Source organism: Lycium barbarum, chromosome 1 (genome assembly GCF_019175385.1).
Source record: "Lycium barbarum isolate Lr01 chromosome 1, ASM1917538v2, whole genome shotgun sequence".
Classification (NCBI taxonomy): Eukaryota; Viridiplantae; Streptophyta; class Magnoliopsida; order Solanales; family Solanaceae; genus Lycium; species Lycium barbarum.
The window spans coordinates 169385138-169405331 of record NC_083337.1 but is presented as its reverse complement, the minus strand read 5'-3'; the positions used below and the strand labels follow the sequence as shown (position 1 = coordinate 169405331).

At 34.6% G+C, this 20194-nt stretch overlaps 1 pseudogene; it reads left to right on the top strand.

Annotated features, from left to right (window-relative positions):
* Positions 1-202: 202 nt before the first annotated feature.
* Positions 203-18612, top strand: LOC132617967 (tropinone reductase homolog At5g06060-like; annotated as a pseudogene).
* Positions 18613-20194: the final 1582 nt, after the last annotated feature.

Sequence of the window (20194 nt, the reverse complement as noted above, 5' to 3'; positions counted from 1 at the left end):
ATTTTTAGTATGCTCGTTGGCAGCTTTTTGTTATTATTCGGATAAGACATGTTACCGATGCACCGCGCAAGGCGGGTTAGGCAAGGGCTAATGCACCAAAGATGGGATAAAACATGTGGATCAGCTATCCCATGTCCCGTAAGTAGTTATTTATCAATAGTAGATTATATTTAGCAGTGTTGTTAGGTAAGTTGAGCAGTCTATGGACCACAACCGGTGGGTAGCCATGAGATATCGCTCTGAAAACGGGGTAAAACATGTGGATTATTCTTTCAAATTAACAATTATTCTCTTCATTGCAATGCAAAAATCTGGAGAAATTGAAGAGTTGCATTGAGAAATTCAAAATAGACTTAATTCACTTGACTAATTTAATAAATAATTTGAGGAGTTGGACGATTCCAACTGAATAATAATCTTTTCAGGTGCCAAAAAGGTTGGAAGTAGCATTCACTTCTTTAATTAATCACACTATCAATGCATATGTAACTGGTAGAAAGGAAGCTAGAAAGATTCAAGATGAAAATAATTTGAAAAAAGAACATATGCCCATTTGGGTACTTATAAGAAGGTGAGTAGATGGTTTCAAATTTTTTTAACCAGCAGCATAAGCAATTTGCCATGACCAATTAACGGTTCTTGTATCAATGGAAGAAAAAAAAAAACAGTATGGGAGACTAGCCCTAAAACTTCGAAGACACACGGTTACTTCTAATCCCCCTCCTGTGATATTGCAGCTGCATCTTAATATTTTATTACTAGTGAATAAGTTCGCGTTTCGTACGGTTGATTTTTTTTTTTAATTAATGTATTAGAGTAGCTTCTATAACTAAAATCTTAGTTTCAATAATACTTCTTATTACATAATGTGGTGAGTAACACCTTCTGTTTTCTTGACGACATAAACTAATCAGTAATCAAATAAGCAGTCTAATTTAAAAAAAAAATCTATAAACTCTTGGTCTAGAAATAGAACATGTAAAAGTACAATTTGCTAACAATTGAAAATTACATACAGTAAAGTTACCTTAATTCTTAAAAGGAAGATCAAAGTTATATCTAATCTTTTAACTCTCCCACTTTCATAGTCAAACAAATGACAAAGCAAATCTGCCTAACTATTGCCCAAAATTAGAATCAACATTACCAGTTTCAAAAAGAAAAGAAAAAAAAAAGGTATTGACAAAAAGAGAAGATTATGCAAATAAAAATTCAAAACATTCATACATAGTAGGTAAGCCTGTGCATTAATCCCTAGCAAACTGAAGATAATTATATCTGTAATCCAATTGAATTAAGTCTAAAATTATCTAGAAATTTCAATATAAAATTTTAAGTAAAAAAAAATGAGTAAGTGAATAATGAAAAATATAACCCTATGAAATGCTAAAAGACTTTTGTAGGTGGATAATGGCAAATATAACCCTATAAAAATAGGGAGACTATATCACAAAGAAAAGCTATTATTATATAAACTATATTAATTTAAACTTCTAAAAAAATGGTTAGTTTAGCCAGCTATATTAACATGATGTGGAAATTTAAGTAATTAAAATGTGAAAGTTGTTAAGTCAGAGATAATATAAAATGAACTTCAACTTTCATGTTTTTTTGTCACCTTATCTTTTTATTTTTATTTTCTAAATTCCAAAGATAATTATCACATAATAACTAAAGATAAAATTCTTGAAATTGATCAACATGATTTTTTTTTAGATAATACTTATAATAAAATAATACATCGGTCATATTCCTTTTTAATCTTACTGAATAATTTTTTGAATTGACCAGAAATTAAAATAGTCTTCATAAACTTCATACTTTCACTGCCTAAAAAATATTTGCTCATGAGAAAATCCACCAAAAGAAAACAACAAAGATATAAAGATAAGAAACACCTCAAGCCGTCAAGCTCTTCGTTTTCCAGCTCAAAAATAGAAACGAAACCCAATTTCATTTCTTGTCCCTTCGTTGCCACTGAAAGATGATTCGCGGTAGAATTTCGGACCTTCATCTCCTTCCGCTCTCTCTCTCTCTACTATATCGTTAGCACGAAATCATCAAGCTTTACTTACATTTTGAGAGCTTGTAAGGAGGCCATATTATGACCTTTGCAACACCGAGAAATGAAGCTCCGCCTTCATAGGAATGGGTAGTCGAAACTCGAAGAACGACTCCGTCTCCCACAAATAATCTTCCACGTAAATGGTTGGCTCTTAAAAACAACTTTAACAATATCTTCAAAACCAAAATAGTCCAAATCCACTAAATTCACACGTCGATCCTTGCAGAAAATAAGAAACCTAAAATCAACAAAATATGTAAAATTTAAACCATAACGGGAAGAAAGAAATACAGGAAACTAAGACTTTCATCACCTTTGATTTTCAATTTTAAGTAATTCAAACAGAAAAAGCCGCAAACAAAAATTAAAGCACAACATTTCAAGCTAATATCAATTAATATAGGTGACAAAAACAAGAAAGAGTGATGATTATTATTCTAACGTTAAGCATTTGGAAAAAGTCCCCAGATACAAATCTAAATGTATATAAATCTACCTAACATATAGAATTATAGATAGAATGACAACATTGAATCACAATTTCAAAAAGCTGGAAACTTTTAAGAAAATGGAGGGGTAATATGAAGAGGGAAAGGTCCGGTCAAAACTCATATTATTAATAGAGGATTGTATTTGGGTGTGGAGGTTACAAATGATATTTAAGGTGTAATTACTTATAAATAAATGAGGCAATTGATGGGATTTCTGTTAAAAAGAAATGAGGCGACTGATGGAATTTTAAAAGTTTCTTACAATTTTTCACTGTCTTTATTTAATACAATAATAAACCAAAGAATGAATTTAAAAAAAGATAAATTATTTTTACTAATAAATTTAATACAAAGTAATTACAATAATTATAGGGGAAGTAATGACAAATATAATTCTATTAAATGGTGAGTGAGTCTTCATTATGGGTGGAGGGATGAGCTTTTTAATATTTTATTTTATTTGGTAAAATAGAGAAATGAAGAGAAAAATGTTAAAAAATTGAGAAAAAAGATAAATGTCAATGGAGGTCATAGAGAGGTGTCACATAGGATTGTCTTTCTTTAATACAATAATAAACCAAAGAATGAATTAAAAAAAAGATAAATTATTTTTACTAATAAATTTAATACAAAGTAATCACAATAATTATAGGGGAAGTAATGACATATATAATGCTATTAAATGGTGAATGAGTCTGTATTATGGGTGGATGGATGAAATTTTTAATATTTTATTTTATTTGGTAAAATAAAGAAATGAATAGAAAAATGTCAAAAAAATGAGAAAAAAGATAAATGTCAATGGAAGCCATAGAGAGGTGTCACATAGGATTGTCTATTCCTAGCTTTATATTATATATAGATTAGCTCTTCTCTACATTATTTTTTTATTTTCAAAAAGCATGTAAATATTCAACTTACGAGTAAATACTTCAACTTATTATTTCTGATTATGAGTTGATTTTTCATACACTAATTATTTTTTGTTTTTAATTATAAGAAAGTGGAAGTTGCCAAAGAACCTAGGCAGCATTGTGAAGATGTTAAAGTTAAGTGTAGAATATAATGGAGTACCTGCATGCTTGACTGGAGAATCACAAGCAGCTAACATCCTCTTTCAAGCGACAAAAAAAAAAAAAAAAAAAAAAAAAAAAACGTGCAGTTGATGCAAACTGTATTTTAACGAGGAAGTTGAAATTGCCTATCCATATCTACATTACATTCATGATAATCATGTTGAAATTAGTATTCAACTCCAATTAAATGTTTTCTTCAGCTGATTTCGTCATTTGCATCTAAATTCTCATTGTTTTTACTGAAGATTTTCATTTGTGCTTAGAGGTTATATTTTTTTTACAATATAATCTCTTCTTCTGTTAATTCGATTACTTCTTGGTTAACATCTTCAGTTTCAGGTACTTAATGAAGAATAACAATTGGTAGCTTATTATTTCGTATTTTTAGGTTTCGGTTGCTATACTAATATTTTTCATACGCGATGTTATATTTTTCTCCTTATGGTCTGTAATAATTACTATACAATTATCTCCCCTTATTTTACTTTATTTTTTAATATGCATTATTTGAGTCGAAGCAAGATCCATATGACTTCTGATCGCGTTGGGTTGATCATGATTGGATTGACTTGGTTTTTATTTTTTATGCATAATAGCTAATTTTGTGAGGTTCATAGTTTTGTTATATGCATATATTTATATATGTTCCAGTATGTATTTATCTTTAACTTGAAGTACTATATATGTCATTAAAGTAGCATCAAGTTTGCAAGATTTTCTAACTTCAATTTAGTTGTTACTTTTTTGTATGTTTTGATTTTTATTTTATAGCTCAAAGAAAGTTCAAAAACGCACGTACTATTTAAAATATATCATTTGCAATACAAAGTTTGTATCAAGTATTTTGCTTGTCAACTCCTGCCGTGCTGTAATATTTTTTCGTGCAAATAGGGTATAAATAAATTTTTTTACCCATACAATTTTTTTAGATTATACTCATGACCAACACATTTTCACCAGAAATGAACAAAAAAAGATATCCAGCAACAAGCTGATATTGATCTCAGCTCTGAGCAACACTTTTACGCCCAGATCAGTTTCAATAAAACATTAACACACACAAAAAACAAGTTCAACCTCCGGTTCGTATTATTTGATATTTTTGCCTGTGGCATAACCCTGTAGAAATTACTTACTCTTACGAACTAAGAAAGATTTTGACTAAATTGGCTCTTGAAATATGGCTTTGTTTAGTTGCAAATGTTCAATGAAAAGAGCATATGTACGCATAATTACACAAAATTTAATATTCATTTCATCTATATATATTGAAGGCAGCTTATGTCTGCACATTTTTGGATTAAACTTGTCAACTCCAATAATTTAATTATTCTAAGTTAAATTAGATAAAATACAAGTAACTTAATTATTTAAAATAATAAAATCTGATCAATAATCCTATTTGTATGGTCAACGACTTAACATAATATTGTTGGTAGAGAAATTAAATTGGGTGGCAATAATCTGGAAAGCTATTATTGTAGACAATCACTTTCCATATGCAGTTCTAAGTTTTACTTAAATGTTTCGGACTGTATTTTTTATACTTTGTCGTGCTGGTACATTTTGACTGAGTTGGTGGAATATTATCACATGCATTATTTGCCGTTGATAATAAAATGCTACACATAATTTGGTTCAGGAAACGCCTATATTTTGAAGTTTGAACTAATCCATAAGAATAAACAAAAGGTTAAAGGACACAAATGACCGCTGGGCCCAAAATAAACCAACGCCCTGACCCAAGTTTTCCCAAACTCAAAAAGTAGTCCCTAAACAATTTCCATCTGGTAGCCAAAATCTGTAGCAAGCTTTTTTTGGCGACTTTCACAAAAGATTTAAAAAGTCGCCACTAAAGGCTGGCTGACCCTACAGCCCAAGCGCTTTTTTAAAAATAATAATAAAAAAAAGTCAGATTTAGTCGCCACTAAATGTCTGCTATAGAAAAATCAGGCTTTTTAGTGGCAACTATATAATGTATCAGGCTTTCTATATAATATGTATCATTTTTGTATAGAAAGTGTATATATAATTCCAGCATGTGTATATAAATTGTATCGGTCTTGTATAGAAAATGTATCATAAGTATAAAAAATGTATCATAGGAACCGTATCATTGTGGTATATAATATGTATCACTATTGTATATGTAAAAAATAAATAATCATATCATTATTGTATAATATGTGTATAATAAATGTATAATTAACGTATAATTTATGTATAGTAAATGTATAATTAATTTCAGCATATGTGTATAAACTGTATCATTCTTGTATATAAAGTGTATATGTGTATAAACTGTATCATTCTTGTATATACTATTAAATATACACATATTACACATATTTTGGGATATTTCTTACTAAATATACACATATTATACATATTTTGGGATATTTAACCTTTAGTGGCGACGTTTTTAATTGCCACTAAAAAGCCTGATTTTTCTGAGCTGCTGGGCCGGCCAGCACTTGGCATTATTTTGGGCCGACCAGTCATTTTTTGGCATTATTTTGGGCCGAGCGGATTCCTGTGAATATTAGGCTCAATTATTGACCAAATATGGCATTACTTTGGGCCATTGGACACGCAATGTCATTTTCCCTAAACAAAAAGCTAATGGTAGATAGGACACAACTAAGAGTTCAAATGGGCCGGGCCTCAAATCTGTACTATGTTTCTTGAAATGGGACCTACTTTTTAGAGAAGAGGTATTTCACTACGTCTCTCCAAACATGATAAAGGTAGAAATAAATAAAAGTGATCTGGTAATTTTGTCCAAACAACAAAAAGTACACACACAGTAGGCATTTGGACATGCGGTTTGAAATCATGAGATGAAATCAGCGTTTGGACATGCATTTCATCTCATGGTTTCAAACCCTAAATCATCTAAAAAGGCATAATTTGGGTTTCAAATCATGGTTTCAAAAATTTTAAATATAAAACTTGACTCATAAGTTTATATTTTATATAAAAAAAAAACCCATAAGTTGGTAAATATTTTTAACAATTACTCCCACCAACCATTTACCAACCTCATTAACTTCCACCGACCTTTATTTATGTCTACCATGTGGGAGGATTATATTAAAAAGTAGTTACATTACTATTCATGTCAAAATTTTCGTTTTTATTGAACTAAAGTTTGATCAATTGATGTTGTATCTTTTAGAAAGGCCTTCTAGTAACGTATTAATTTTCTTATGAACTATGACTTGCTCATTTGGTAAGATTGTATAAGAATTGAGAATGTTTTGATAGTTTTCACAACTTGTGGGTTTTTATATCTATAAGAGAAAGTACAACTTAAGATATCCAAATTATATATCCAAGCATGGTTTCAAACCATGCTTATTTTAGAAAATATTGTGTATTTGTGTTATATCCAACCAGGATAAATGTTAGGAGCCGTTTGGACATGGTTTGAAACCATGATTTCAAACCGTGTCCAAACGGCTCCATAATGTCATCGAGTGTAGCAGAACTAAACCAAACAAACTATGAAATACCAAAAATGCCCTTATGTCGGCAAGCTGCTGCTTCTAGCCTCTAGAACTATATTATTGTCCATTGTTTACACGCTTTATTTAAAGGCAAACTTACTCAAATGACTACCTTATTGTAGCTTCCTACCATTTTTAGCTATCCTTTTAAATATTACTATTTGTAGCTACATTTTAGCAAAATAGTGTATGTTTTCGCGTGTATTTGTTGCCAACAAATACATGAGAACACGGTAAAAAAATCAGGATCTTTGGTTTTAGCCTTTAACAGTGGAGCTATTAAATTAGATATTAATATTATTATTTTGATGTATTTTAGTGATTTTTTTTTTTTTTTTGCTTTGATGTATTTCAATGATTTTTTTTAATATATTTTACAAATTTTTTTTGATGTATTTCAATGGCTTTTTTTGATGTATTTCAAATACATTGTGTACATTCCAACTACATGTGAAGCCAAATATATTCAAATTTTTGTGTATTTGAATGGATTTCAACAAATACATTCAGATACAAGTACAAAAATTAACAAAAATACACTCAAAAATACAAAGACGAATACATTAAAAAACAATGTATTTGTGAGATGTAGATTTTTGAATGTATTTGTATTTGGCTTTTAACAAATACACACGGCCAGATCTGAGACACTACCATCACCAAAAACCCTAATCTGTCCACCACCACCAAAATCCTAATCGAGACACCACCACCACCAAAAATCCAAATCTGAGACACCACCACCACCAAAAAACCCTAACCTTTCCACCACCAACAAAACCCTAATCTCTCCACCTCCACGTCATCTTCTCCGCCGCCACCACCAACAATACACACGGCCAGATCTGTGCCATCGCCTCGCCGGATAGAGTGAAAAGAGAGAGAGAGCGATGAGCACAGAGGGAGAGGGAGAAGAGAAGAGGGGCGGCGCGGCCATGGTGGTGGTGGTTGAGAGAAGGGGAGAGAAATTTTTTAGGGTTTTGAGAAATGAAAAATCTGAAATGGGTAGTGATTGGGAAAAAAGAAAGATATACGTGTTTGGGTATGTATTTTTGATATAGCTATCATTTGTAATTTAGAAAAGTTAATTAGCTACTAAATATAATTAAATAAAAGAGTAGTTAATATTAATCATTAGGTCTTAAAAGAAACTACAATAAGTAAAAATTCCTTATTTAATGTGTGAAAATAAGAGTTCAAATGGGCCTCACATTTTGTACTATGTTTCTTGATATGTTTCTCGAAAGTGATTGTAAAAGCTAAAGAGATAGCATTTCTCGGACCTACGTTTAAGATAAAGATGTATTTCACTTCGTCTCTCCAGAGAAGATAACAAATGTATGAATAAGACTGAATATTCTAGTAAATCAACAATTAGACTCCTGTTATAACTAAATAAATAATTATTCCAGAAAACATGTATCAATGCAATATCCAACACAGCACTCCGAAAAATCGTAAGGTATCTAAAATTATCCATTTAAACAATAGGAAATTTTTCAAAAGAGAATTAATTTTTATTTCAAAAATCTGTCCGCAAATAATATCTGTATCTCAATTATGTTTCGTGGAAATTCATAAATATGGACCATCCTTTCATGCTTATAATGAAAACTCCATTATTTCTTGAAAGTTAGAAAAAAGTCATAATTGTTATTTTTGGTGGTAATACTTGAAATTGCGTATAAACTCGTAACTTTTGAACTGAAGAAGACAAGATAGTAATAATATTTAATATTTATAGGTCACAGGTAATATCTTCTTTTTGAAAACAATTACACGCTGCAATAAAATCTCTTGAATTAAAAAGCCGAAAGAAACTACTCAATGGCAAAGAATACAGGATCCAGATGGTCACTTACTGGTTTGGTGGCTCTTGTTACTGGCGGCAATAGTACTCATGGAATTTGGTAAAGCTTTCTATAACATTTTTTTAGTTTACTTCTATATATACATAAAATAAATAAGTCAAGTTATTTGCTAGCTACAACATGTTAATATAAAAGATAATTAAATATCTAGATACCATGTTAACATATACAAATAAGTCATTTAACCTTGGAGACAGCATCAGATCTTCAAAGTGAATATCCTCTGATCCACGAAACAATGTAGGCAAGAAAAGTCAACAAAGTGAATCTGTAATTCTGTCTCTTGGCTCTTCCTCGAACGTCAAACAGCCAACATACAAAGATGATGAAGGAAAATTTACATGTCACTAGCTATATATAAGCTCAATCCAGCTTTTTCTATGTTTCAACTGTAGAGAAATATAGCAGAAGAAAAGTAAATCGGAAAGACCTTCTGCTAGCCCAAGATCATTAACTAAGATCGGAAGATTCAACTAAAGAAGAGGAAGCTTTGGAAATGAGAACTTTGTAATGGAAGAAGACTCTCTTGAATTGGCTTGAATGACTTACAATTGTGTTTTTATGGATTAACTTGGGTTGATTACAAATGCTCAAGGCCACCCTTATTTATACTTGTCTAGGAATGGTTCTAGATAGAATTATCTAGATATATCTACAAAATATCTAGTTAGCCTTATCTTTTAACACTACTCTAGAATATCTAGATTTTTTTTTTTTAAGATAATTATCCAAGATCCTACACTAAACTATTCTAGATCCCTTACTTACTAAATATCTAGGATTTTGTGTACCTCCAAAAAATCAACTTTACTTCTTCACACTCCCCCTTAAAGTGATTTTTTGGAAACTACCCCGAGCTTGTTGTAGAAGAACTCAAACGAAGCTTTTGGGAGTGCCTTGGTGAAGATCTCAACAGTTTTTTCTTGACTCCTTTGCTTCTTCAAATGATGAAGATTTTTCGTCATTAATTTGTCCACATGAATCATCTCCATGCCGAGTTTCATGTTCTAGAGTTTCCAAACTCCCCCTTTCTCTTAGCTCCTTGCCAATTGTGTTATCTGGACAAGCACCTAAGTCAGTGACGATCTGACCTTTAATTTCCTTCGAAGCCTCAACACCAGCATAGGATCCACCACTAGATTCCCTTTCCAACTCCTCGATAAACTGTTTGTTAGCTTCAGAGCTTCCAAAATTCATACTGAATGTATCTCCATATGAAATTGAGCCTTCAAGGTCAACCTCTTCATTTATTTAACCGTCAGCTTCTCTGTCACGACCCAGCTAGGGGCCGTGACGGGTACCCGGGGCTAGCCACCGAGCACCACTCATTCTAATACTCATCTTACTCATTTAATGCCCTTTTACCAATTTTATACACGAATTGTAGGAAAATCATATTTTATATAGAAACATAAATACTTATATACATTTGCCTCTCGGTCATCAAAATAATATATACATAATAATAACATCTTGTGAGACCATTTGATCCACACTGCGTATCTACGAGCCTCTACTGACATACTAAACATATAGACGGAACAAGACTCCCTCGTGTCCAAAATATGCATATATACCAAAAGAAGAATCATAAGCACCTCCGGACAATGGAGTGCTCTCAATCAGCTGACAGCTACTAAGGGTCTGGACCAAGCTCACCTCCTTGTCTACCTGTGGGCATGAACACAGCGTCCAAAGAAAACGGACGTCAGTACGAACATTGTACTAAGTATGAGAGGCATAAATAATAAAGAAAGACAGTGTTAATATAATGTGAACATCAATATGAAACATCTAAATCTGAATGACAATCATAAAAGAAGTAATGCATGCTGTCTTACTCATACTCATCATAATTTCATATATGCATAATATGCAAGCTGCCCGTCCATATCGGAACGGTGTAATAATCAATAACATTAGCCCGCGTCCAGGCCTCCCGCGTCCGGGGTACCATCTCATGCCGCCCACTAGTGATGTCTGCCCATGCCAAAAGGTCATGGTGTATCCGTATAGCTGCCCGCCTTGGCGGTGACTGCCCGGCCAACTAGGCGCGGTGTAATATGATCATGACATGCTCATAAAAAATACTTGTAATAATATGCTTATCATAATATGCTTATCATAGTACATGCATAAGACTCAAGATCACTATACTCTGTCGGGGTGGCGTAAGGTCGTGATCCCCCGATTTCATTATGGAGCAATTATTGACATTCTGCCTCACCTTGAAGGAATTAGTACATAAGGTGAGTGTAAGAAATAAATAGCATCATTATCAATATGGCATCATCATATCATATCTCTTATCTCTTATCTTATATAGACATTTATGGACTTAGGCTTCTAGCTTTCCGGAAAATAGGAACTCATGAAGAGGAAAAGAACTTATGATATAGGATTCATGCCATTAGAAAGAAAGGACTAGCCTCACATACCTTTGTCGTTTAGCTATGTTATCGTTCACTTGCTCTCCCCCAATGTCACGTCGTTACCTTCACGGGAGAATTTGTATTAACATTAGTTAATCGACTATAAGAACGCGTCGTAAATTCTAGAGAAAATTGGGCAGCATTTCCCCTGTAAACTTAACAATCCTCGAAATTCCAACTTAGCCAAACGTCAATCAAAATACCAACAACAACAATACCAACAATTTCATATCAAACTAGACTTAAATCCATTCTTAAATTACTCCCAAAACAGCCCAATATACATTCGGATGCCAATGCTTGTATACACTTCTTTATTTCCGTATATTCATAATATAACAACAACAACTACAGCCAATCCTCCGATATTCCAGCCCTCAAAACAATCTATAACGACCATAAAACAGTCCCCAAAATATCATCGCAAAACAACCACAAATATTATACCAAACAACTCCAAAATATAGTCACAAAATAACCACGAAAATTACATAAAACAGCTCCAAAATATTGTCATAAAGCAGCCACGAAAATTACATAAAACAGCCCCAAGTATCGGCACAAAACAGCCCGGTATACGCTTTGTATACAATATTTTTATACACTTTATTCTTCCAAATTCAAGAACAACATCAACAACAATATCAACAACCTCATATAGCAATATAATCACCTAGAAATCTCTCAAAGTTCCAATAAAAAAACAACCCTCAAGGCAATCATATCAACCAACTAATCTATGACTTCATAACATAATTCCCTTCACTTTAAACTAGGGAATTCTCCCATGAATAACTTAATTAACAAGAATAGAGTATATTACATACCTTATTGCCCAGAATACTCAACTAAAATCCTAGCTCCAAGCTTCAATAATCAGCCACACATCAAGCACCAAATACTATAATCCTTTCTTAACTAGTTTCCAATTCCTAAGATGAAATCTTGGTTTGATTTGGAGGACTTCAACTTGAAAAATTTAGAGAGATTTTAGGAGGGTTTTGGGAGGGTTTAGAGTGAGAGAGAGGGGTAGAAAATGAAAAAAAATCAGATTTTTTTTTCGTTTTTTTAGTCTCTGATTTTTACTGTTCATCGGTACTGTTCCTCCGCGTCTACTGTTCATACGCGTCTACTGTTCACCCGCAGAATTATTTCATGAACTCAATTTTTTTTTTCTGAGGTGTAACATTCTCCATCTGCTTCCAGTGTTTGATCTGAGCTAGTGATTGACTCTGATACGACAAATGATTGACCAGAGACTTCAACTTCCACTACAACTCCCTCAATTCTTTCTCCGGAATGGTCACCATTGCAATATATAGTTTCAGACACTTCATGCTCAGGTTCTACTTCAACACCCTCTACGTCCAGACTTTTATTACCAGTTTCAGGATCTGCTTCATTGATTTCCTCAGTAGCAGCTACCACGTCACTAGTCTGAACGTCTTTGGAATCTTCTTGCTTTTTGTTGATGACACCAATGCCTTCCTTCTCCACGTGAGGGACCGTATTATCTCTTGAATCCATGATCCAGTCTCTTTCGAAATTGAAGGAAGCCAGGGCATCTACTACTCGAGCCTCAGCTACGAAGCACCTTCCCCAGTCCTCTTCTTCTTCAGCAGCTTTCTCAACTTGAGCCATATTGCTCTCTTTTGTTGGCAATATCTTTTTATGTGTCCTATTTCACCACATCGGTAACATTTAATAGTCTTCTTAACATTATTAGAAGACTCTTCCTTCTATTTTGGCGATCTTGAACCCTCTTGGAATTGAGAATACGACATCTCTCTTGAGCGACTTTGCTTTTGCCTTACTTTAGGATTTCTTCTGTTAGCTGCAAGAGCATTTCCTTCCCCTTCTTTGATCGATACACTAGCCATCTGTTTGGCTAGTAGCTCCTGTGATGACAACAAATTCTCAAACTCCTCCAAGGATGGTTGTTAAGCCCATCCTTGAATTGATATGACAAAAGGAATATATTCTGACTTCAAACCATGAATGATAGTTCTTCTCATTCGTGCTTTAGAGATAGCCTCGTCCGGATATAACAAAGAGATCTCTGAACATAAGTTCTTAATCCTCAAAATGTACTCCGGAATAGAAAGATTACCTTGAGTGGTGTTCACCAATTCATTCTCCAATATTTGAAGTCAGGCTTCATCTTTCGTGTCGAACAAACGATCAAGGGTCCTCCAAATTTCATGAGCTGATTTGCAACTTATAATATGATCAAACAAGTTGTGTGAGATGGACCTCTTTAGGATGAACTCCGCCTTCGCATTAATCTGCTTCCACTTCTTGTATATGCTGCCATTTTCTGGTCCGTCAGTAGGAGGACTTGTGTAACTACCATTAATAACATCCCATAAATCCTCTCCCACAAGGTATGACTCCATACATGTCTTCCATACCTTGTAATTGGACTGATTCAACAACTCCATCCCCAGTCCATTAACACGGCCGCTCAAATCCATTTAGAGAAACCAGTTGAATCTATCACTAACCCGATCTTGAAATAAAATATAGAAGCTAACGTATGGCTATGACTCCAATACTATGTAGAGAAATATAGCAGAAGAAAAGTAAATCGGGGAGACCTTCTGCTAGCCCAAGATCGTTAACTAAGATCGGAAGATTCAACTAAAGAAGAGGAAGCTTTGGAAAGGAGAACTTTGTAATGGAAGAAGACTCTCTTGAATTGGCTTGCATGACTTACAATTGTGTTTTTATGAGGTAACTTGGGTTGATTACAAATGTTCAAGGTCACCCCTATTTATACTTGTTTAGGGATGGTTCTATATAGAATTATCTAGATATATCTACAAAATATCTAGTTAGCCTTATCTTCTAACACTACTCTAGAATATATAGATTTTTCTTTAAGATAATTATTCAAGATCCGACGCTAGACTATTCTAGACCCCTTACTAAATATCTAGGATTTTGTGTACCTCCAAAAAATCAACTTTACTTCTTCTCATCAACTTAGGTGACCATATGTCCATAGCTTCTTTTTCTTCTTGTTCTGTAGGCATGCAATTGTGGAGGAGCTTGCTGAACTTGGTGCAATAGTGTACACATGTTCAAGGAAAGAATCAGAGTTAGAGCTCAATGAACGTTTGCAAGAGTGGCCTGCCAAAGGCCTTCAAGTAAAAGGTTGAGTATGCGATGTATCATCTAGAGGGCAAAGAGTACAACTCATGGAAAAGTTTCCTTGGCATTTGATGGAAAACTCAACATTCTTGTGAGAATTTTAATACCATATATCCTCTTGTTAACCCTAAATTCAACTTATATGACACTGTGATAACTTTTTGTGCAATCTAGCGAAGTTAATTAACCTGCTAAGGTTGGGCATTATTTTCCAAGTTACTACTTATTTGGGATATATAACTACTTGCAATTGCGTTTAATGTGACCAGCTGATAGTTTAAAAATTCACACTATCAAAAAAACTACTAATAAAAAAAAAATATTACACTATCAGCGGTGTTAAATACATCCATCAGAGGAAGTTTTACGTTACTTTGGAAATACATTCCTTTTGGTCCAGAAAGCACTATTCTTAGACCTGATAAATCTTTTGAGCAAATTACTTATTACTTTCTCCATTTCAATTGAAGTGCTTTGGTTTGATTAAGCACGGATTTTAAGAAAATAAAGGAATATTTTTTAATTTTGTGGTATTAGACAAAAGATTTGTTTAATGTACCAAAATGCCCTTTAAATCTGGTGGTCTTAAACATATTATCTAGAATGTATGTTTAGGCATAGACATCATCCAGTGAGCATTTACCAGGGGCCTATCAATTTTGCTATGTACATGATTATTAGTCCAGGTATACCCTCTGCCAGCAACAAGCATCTGTCATACCAGTATCTCATAGGAATTCCTGAAAGTCCTTTATTTCATTTTCCTGCATAGGGGTACCATTAATCCTGTCCTCTGCATGAAGTACAACATTAAAGTCTCCTATGCACAACCAAGGCTCCTGAATACCATTCTGCAACACCCTAAGTTCATCCCAGAGTTGTTTTATGTCCTCTACTGTATGGTACCCATATACTGCAAAGAAGAGAAAATTTGTCTGTGTGCCAATCAACTGAATATTACCATGGATATATTGAGTAGTCATCCCAAGTAGGTTAAAATCAACTTTCCTCTGATCCCATAGAATTTATATCCTGTTCCTAGGTGTTACTGCATAATTTGCAACCTAAATCCACTCCCTAGTGATCTACTATATGATGTTTTTTGCTTTATTCTCCTTGACCCTGTGACACTTGGATATAGGAGGGGGATTGGATGTCTTCATCACCCTTGCTACTTTTCCCAAGTTCTGTACTGCTAATAGGCTCTATCTGTGTATGAGTTCCACCAAGATGCTTAAATCCAGCCTGTACTGATTATTCCCCCTCTTTGAGTGGATTTTTGATTCTTAGCTGCAGACTTCCCTTTAACTGTTATCCATCCAGGGATTGTCTAATTGTTGTGTTACTGTGCCCTTGTTAGTACCAATCCCTCATGTCTGGACCTAAGAATTAGTAGGAGCCTGTTTGGGTTGCTCATTAATCATTTGTTGTTGTTCAGTTGTTACACTCTATTTCTGCTCTTTTCCTTATTTGTTCTTGGCAGCTTGTGGTGCCCAAACTTTTAGTAGAGCCTGTTTGGCCTGTGATTTAGCTTGTTGAGCTCTTGTAGGAAATCTATGCCCAATCATGCAACAAGTGCTACAATAGATGGGCTTTCAGTCATATGTAACTTGCTGCTTAAAACATTTGCCATCAGGATCTTTCACTGATATTAAACTAGGTAGAGGTCTAGTGATATCCATTTCTACCATTAGTCTTGCAAAGGATATCCTCTGCTGGAAGTGCACTCATCGGCATAAACATGCACTCCCAAAGTACTCCTCAATGTCTCCATTCCCCAACAGTTCAGAGGTAAGTTAGACAACCTCACCCACAATGGCAGGACTTTAAGAACTTCAACATCAAAATCAAAATCAGCCATCCACGTTTTCACTATAACAGGTTTCTTTCCAATTGTGCGTGGACCAGAGAATAATATGGCCTCCCTCTCTTCCAAAGTGTTAACTCTCACGATAAAGTATCTATTACTATGGTAAAACCCATGGGGTTTAATATTTGGTTTGCCATGTGTAGCAAGGAATCTCACGATAGCACCTATGGTAGGTGAGTCTCCTAGCACCATCGCATATTGGCACTTACTATTCTCCCTAGCCATCTCATCCTTCTATAGCTTAGCTATTTTTTCCCCATCCTTAATCAATGGAGCAATAAATTGTAAATCCATACCTCTGGTTGTCATTCTTCATGTTACAAGGTTTGCCCAGGTTGGAGCAGTTCGTTCATTAAATAGTTTCAATATCCTTTATGCGTCAGGTTTCTGATATTCCCCAAGCCTAGCTGGTTGCGCCTCTGCAGATTTTTGCAATCCACTATTAGGGTTAGGGTTTTAAGGGCCTCACTCCGTATTGACCTATTGGCTGATGTTTGGTTGATTCGGAGGTGTGAACATTCGTCCTCGCGATCCCGGTTCTACGAGTTGCAGCTCAGCAATTGGGTTTGTGTTCCTTATTCCCTGTGTTGAATGTGACCCCTGTGCCCCTTCTACAGCAAGTCCCTGACTCATCGGGGTGCACAACCTATCCCTTCATACTTGCAGTGCTGGCCATTGTTTCTGATTGACTGTCACACATATTGTTTTCGGCGATGGCTATCAGTTGAACTCCTTGGCGATGGAGATGGCAACCACCTTCTCCATCCCCTTATTTCCATCCTTCTCTGGTCGCCCTCTGGCCATTCAGTTGGGCGGACGTTACCCTAACGTACGTCAATGGAACAGTCGAGAGAAGAGAGAGAAATTGTCAGATTAAGATAAAAAGTTAAACTTAATTTCAATCATTAGATGACTGAGTAATGATTAAGGGTGATATCGTAAAATTGTTATTTTATTTATGACTCTCAAGTTAATACATGACAAATAAAAATGGACGGAGGAAATATAATATATCTATCCTTTAAAACATTAAAACAAATTAAAGAAAATAGTAATATACTGCTAAGACTATATTATATACTTCTTCTTATTATCTGATGGCAGGGGCAATTAATCAGCTTACAAGAAATTTGGCTTGTGAATGGGCAAAAGATGGTATTCGGGTTAATGACGTGACACCCTGGTTCGTAAACGCTCCCCCCCCCCCCCCCCCCCCCATCGAACATGTAATCTTCCCAGTGCCAATATAATGCAAATAGGTACTAAAAAAATTTTAAGTACATATAAATTATTGAATTATCTCTTGACTAATATATATAAGGAAATGTTTTAGTATAGCAACAAAAACAAAGATGGATAATAGGTGCAAACGTTAATAGCCTTGACTCAGATACTGTTTACATATTAGGAAATTTACCAAATAATTGATTTCGAATCCAGTAAATTAAAATGATTGTGGTAGAATCTTAAACTCAAACCCAGTTGAAAATCTTGAATTTGCATCTACAAGAAAAGTTAAATATTACTTTTGGTTACAAGTTTCAATGACAGTAGTGTGGCATTATTGTATTTTTATAAACCACCTTATTAGTAAAATTTTGGCTTTGCCACTTTTATCAGTGTATCACCAGACTTATCGGGCGTTGAGGTGGTGGAAAGGGAGGAGGTGCTAGCTAGTGGTTGAAGACGAAGTGGAAGGGAGGGAGTAAAAAGGGGGCGGGTGGGGATGTTGTAATATGGCATATCACGTGATGTCCACCTCACCAAAATATAAGTGTCACATTAGGCATCCATCTTGGATAGCCCTGAAGGAGGAGGAATGTAACTGATCAGCCACTTAGATAACATCAGAATACTTTTGTACCAATAGTATAATGGAGGATAAACGTGATCCTTTTACTGACAACTCAGGTTATTTCTTCATTACGTTACTCTTGAATCATTGAAGATTTGATGGCTCTGTATTTACAGATGCTGGGGGATAAAGCATTTCTGGAAGAGGTAATATCAAGAACTCCTTTTAAGCGTCTCGAAGAAGCTGAAGAAGTTTCATCATTGGTCACTTATCTTTGCCTTCTTGCTGCTTACTATGTCACTGGCCAGGTTATAGCAGTTGATGGAGGACTCACTGTCCATGTCTTCTAATAGCCTGGCTATTAGTAATAGTTCTTGTTTGAAAATGGTAGCAAAGTTTCGATCTAGCTAGTACCTTTGAAGTACTTTTTAATGTTTGTATTAAGTTGCTTATGTTCTGTGTTTCTTAAGTGTCAAAAAGTTTGAAACCTTTATGAGAATAAAAGTTGTGATTATGTCATATGTTAAATTTTTCCCTCAGAGGTGATCCACTTCAAGAATGAGAGGGGAAATGTGGTTGAACAGAAAGTTACGTATGATTGGAGACCAACCTTGTGTAAGCATTGCAAGAAGTAGAGGATCAATGTAGGAAAAAGCAGGCACCACCTCCTGCAGTCCAGCAGGAGAAGGTAGTGGAGGTGGTGCAAGTAGCAAATCAACAAGGGTCAACCAGTAATATGATTGCACAACCAGAAGCAAGCAAAGGTGGCCAGACAATTTCAAAAGAGGGTGTTTAGGTGGGGCAGACAGGGAACTCAAGAAGTGTTCAGGTGACCAAACCAACTCCATCAATTCAGCAGAAGGAGGGTGTAGGAAAAGGTAACCAAGAGGAGCAAGTAACAAATAAAGGTGGTGCTCTACCAATTCAACAGGGAAATGGTGCAGGAAAGAACCAACTAGGGGTGGGCGTTCGGTTTTTCGGTTCGCTTTTATCAAACTTCGGTTTGGCTATTTCGGGTTCGGTTTTTTGAAGGTGGACACCGAACACCGAACCAAACTAGTTCGGTTCGGTTTTTTGAAGGTGGACACCGAACACCGAACCAAACTAGTTCGGTTTGGTTCTTTCGGTTTCGATTTTTTAAAGTTCGGTTCAGTTCGGTTTCGATTTTTTCAATTCGGTTTTTTTGATATAATATTAGAAGCGATTCCATTGACACTAATTCATATTCTCAAAAGCAATAAAATATAAAACTAATAAATTGAAATCAAAATCAAACAAACAGGATACACAAGAACAGAAAACTATAATCATGATATAGGATTACTAGGTGTTATATATATACCGTAAGAATAATTAAGAAAACACATAAAGCACATACATTAATCCTAAAGACATATCCTAGTTACCCTTCTTTGTTAAGGATATTTGATTTTCTCAATTGAAGTGGAAAATTAGGGATACAAATGCAAAAGAGGACTTATTACAATTGGGTTTTTTTTGCTTTAAACTTAATGGGCCTGGACTATTTTAATTTTTTTTGGGTAATGTATTAAATTTCGGTGCGCGTTCGGTTTTTCGGTTCGGTTTTATCAAACTTCGGTTCGGTTATTTCGATTTCGGTTTTTTTTACGGTGGACACCAAACTAGTTCGGTTCGGTTTGGTTTGTTGAAGTTTCGATTCGGTTTGGTTTTTCGGTCTTCGGTATTTATGCCCAGCCCTAGAACCAACAGGTCCAGGAAAGATGGGTAACACCAATGAATCAGGCCAGAACACCAACTACTCAACAAAAGGTGATAAATAAGTTCCAAGGTTTGAACCAATAAGGACCATTAGAGCAGCCAAGCAAGAAAGCAGGTGGAAAAGAGGGTGATCAAAGCATTCCCCCATCTAGGAATGGATAGTATCCTTAGTTGGAATGTCAGGGGGCTGAA